Source organism: Budorcas taxicolor, chromosome 1, assembly GCF_023091745.1.
Source record: "Budorcas taxicolor isolate Tak-1 chromosome 1, Takin1.1, whole genome shotgun sequence".
Taxonomy (NCBI): Eukaryota; Metazoa; Chordata; class Mammalia; order Artiodactyla; family Bovidae; genus Budorcas; species Budorcas taxicolor.
Genome location: NC_068910.1, coordinates 168,490,427 through 168,494,421, shown reverse-complemented (window position 1 = coordinate 168,494,421; position 3,995 = coordinate 168,490,427). Strand labels below are relative to the sequence as shown.

General features: G+C 37.0%; 1 non-coding gene across 1 annotated transcript; it reads left to right on the top strand.

Moving 5' to 3' along the window:
* The first annotated feature begins 205 nt into the window (after positions 1–205).
* TRNAC-ACA (transfer RNA cysteine (anticodon ACA)) lies at positions 206–277 on the top strand. Its single transcript has one exon. It is a non-coding gene; the product is annotated as a tRNA-Cys (tRNA).
* Positions 278–3,995: the final 3,718 nt, after the last annotated feature.

Below are 3,995 nucleotides of genomic sequence, written 5' to 3'. Positions count from 1 at the left end.
TAATTCCATAGTTGTATTTCTCCAATGGCAATAATAACTATATTCACAGCCCAGGTTGCAGTGTATATTAATCTCCGGGCATCTGAAGCATATCAATAAAAAGAAAAATAAAACCTTAAATAATATTTAAAAATGAAACAGCTAGCTACCTTAAATTTGCCCAAATAAAACACATTCTCTGTTTGTAATTTATTAATAATTTACTTCCCTGGTGGCTCAGATGGTAAAGCGTCTGCCTACAGTGCAGGAGACCCGGGTTCAATCCCTGGGTAGGGAAGATCTCCTGAGCAAGGCAATGGCAACCCACTCCAGTACTCTTGCCTGGAAAATCCCATGGATGGAGGACCCTGGTAGGCTACAGTCCATGGGGTCACCAAGAGTCGGACATGACTGAGCGACTTCACTCTTCAAAAAAATAAAAAGAACTAAAATTCAAAGTAACAATTGGAAGTATAATTCATTCCTATGACCAATTAACTTGATTAACTTGTATAATAAGTGATCACTACCTCTTGTGACTGAAGGAAGCATCTTTATGGAACACATTTACTGAAGAAATTTATCTTATTAGAGCAATTCAAAGTGACTGCTGAATTTTCAGAGGTAAATAGATGAGAAAAGAATTTAGTACAGCATGTATTATAATTCTAGAAGCTTCCTTAACCTAATAATCTAAATAGGACATTGAATTCAATGTTCTAATGCAATGAAGAGGGGAAAAATCATTAAAAGAACAACTTTTGGAAACCAATTATCTAATCTTCTCTGTACTTTTTTAGAGTGATGGTGATGACATGAACACTTAAATTAGATGACAGGTTTCCATTGCAAACACTGAACAATAATTCATACTTTACAATTCTAAAATTTTATATCACTGTGAACCAGCAAGATTTTGCATATAAGACAAGAAAGTACATCCAGTCACTGGGAGGATGAACTGAGACCAATCAGGAGAGTGAGAACATTTTTCCCCAAAATCAAGACTGATATGCTTATAGAAAACCTTGGCTGTAAGTATAAACCCTGAAAACTGTATACTTGGAAGGCAGAGGCAGATGTCTTGTATAAGAAAAATCAAGGAAGAGACGTTGGAGAAATTTTCAAAAGATAAAGGCATTTCACTTTTTCTTCATCAGTATGTGTCTAGAAGGTTCTTATTGGGACAAGCATTTTATGACCAGGTATTCATAATTTTGAGCTAGTTAATTTGTATCCTGACAACTAATATTCTTTAGAACAGAACATGCATTTCCAAAGCCCAGAGAAAATTCCACAGACCTCTTTAAGTTCTTTAATGAGGGACTTACAGATTTTCAAGCCAGAGTGTTTGTTGGTATTTCATTTATCCGTTCTTCCATAACAAATGGCCCAATTTTAGTGGTTTATAGCAAAGTATCTATGTGGTACAGTGATTTGACTACACTTAAGTGAGTGATTCTTACTTGAAATGCCCTATTTAGGTCCACTCAGAGGAGGTGACCCATTAACTTGGGTGGCAGAATTGTCTGGTTGTTGGCTAGGAACACATCTGGGGTTGTAGCACAGAATTCCTGTATATGAACTTGCCACACGGGCTTGGGTTCCTCTTCACACAGCATGATAGTTCATTCCTGACTGAGAGGATCTCAAGAGTGAGTGTCCCATAAGATAAGAAGTGACAAATGCTTACTACCAGACCAGCAACATTCCTGATATATTCTAATCGTAGAACATTCATCCTACACTTGCCTTGAGAGAAAGAAATAGAAAGAGAAACATACTCCAGTTTTTGATGGAGAAATGACAAGGTCACATTGCAGAAAGAGTATATGGAATAGGAGCTAATTTGTTAAATTTTCTTAGAAAATACACTCTGTTATATTTGTCATGCTTGTCAGTCAGGCTCGCTCAGTCGTATCCGACTCTTAGCGACCCCGTGGACTGCAGTCCACCAGGTTCCTCCGTCCATGGGATTTTCCAGGCAATAGTCCTGGAGTGGATTGCCATTTCCTTCTCCAGGGGATCTTCCCAACCCAGGGATCGAACCCAGGTCTCCTGCATTGTAGACAGACGCTTTACCATCTGAGCCACCAGGGAAGTCATATTTGTCATAGGAATAGTAAATTGGGGGGTGTTCTAAATGTCCTATTAAATGTTGAGCCATAGAAACTTTTGCCAATTACTCTTAACATTATGCCAAATATATAGACTTGTGCAATTCTTCATGTAGCTAGTATGATATAAAACCTGTAAAATTTCATGTAGATTGTATGATGGAATACTACATTAATCAGGCTTGGATCAGCAGCTTGGTTACAAGGTAGGAGTGTTTCCATCACCATGAAACTACACCCTTATCAGTGTACTCCAAGACACAAGATGGATCCAGACTTTATGAGTGAAAAAGGTAAAGTATATACATTTCCATTAAGAAAAGACTGATAAACTTGGATTTATCTCCATTGTTTTGGCCATGATTAGGTCACTGTTTTTTCCTTCTCCATAATATAGGCAGCCTCCTGAAGTTGGTATAATGTAGTAATATTAAATTCAGACAGCAACATCTACTAATGAGCAATGTCAGAAATTACCTTATTTCCTTATTTCTTCAACATCAAATTGTAATATTTTTAAATTGAGCTATTTTAATTTCTCTATTCCTTCTTTTCTTTTTGTTCTTTCTTATGGATATTATTTTGATCTAATCTCTATGTTTCCCCATACAAAACTGGGAAATGAGTACATCAAGGCTGTATACTATCACCATGTTTAACTCATATGCAGAGGACATCATGTGAAATGCTGGGCTGAATGAATCACAAGTTGGAATCAAGACTGCCAGGAGAAATAGGAACACCACAGATATGCAGTGATACCACTCTAATGGTAGAAAGCAAAGAGGAACTAAAGAGCCTCTTGATGAAGGTGAAAGAAGAAAGTGAAAAAATGGACTTAAAACTCAATACTCAAAACACTAAGATCTTAGCATCCAGTCCAATCATTTCATGACAAATAGATGGGGAAAAAATGGAAACAGAGAAAGATTTTATTTTCTTGGGCTCCAAAACTACTGCTGATGATGACTGTAACCACAAAATTAAAAGACATTTGCTCCTTGGAAGGAAAGCTATGCCAAACCTAGATAGCACATTAAAAAGCAAATATATCACTTTGCTGACAAACGTCTGTATAGTCTAAGCTATGTTTTCTTTCCAGTAGTCATGTACAGAGGGCTATATAAAAGCTGACCACTGAAGAATTGATGCATTTGAATCGTGCTGGAAAAGATTCTTGAGGGTCCCTTGGGACAGCATGGAGATCAAACCAATCAATCCTAAAGGAAATCAACCCTGAATATTCCTTGGAAGGACTGATGCTGAAACTGAAGCTCCGATACTTTGCTACCTAATGGGAAGAGCCAACTCATTGGAAAAGACCCTGATGCTGGGTAAGACTGAGGACAGAAGAAGAAGGGGGAGACAGAGCATGAGATGGTCAAATGGCATTACCAAATCAATGGACGTGAGTTTGAGCCAACTCTGGGAGACAGTGAAGCACATGGTGGCCTGGACTATTGCAGTCCATGGGGTCGCACAGTTGGACACAACTTAGTGTTTGAACAACAACTACAAGGTACAAAAGAAATAATTAATGCAGAATAGTGAATGTAGGTGCATATGAGTATATACATATGTTCATATGAGTCTGTATGTGTGAGGTACAGTATTGGGTAAGTAGAATAACATGAAACTACTTTACAGTGTACCTAAGCTACATGAAGTAAAACACATTAATAAGAGACATCAAATGTTTTATCTTTACGGACATTTTAAAAATTTCCAATATTTCCTTTCATTGTTTTAAAAATCCATATACTCAATAAATGATTGATGGATAAGAGAAATGAAAATATATGACTATTTCAGTCAACTTAGTATATATCTGGGGTTCTTTCAGCCTATTTACAAGCATATTTACCACCAAAGGGAGTTGCATTTTTTCCTCAATATATG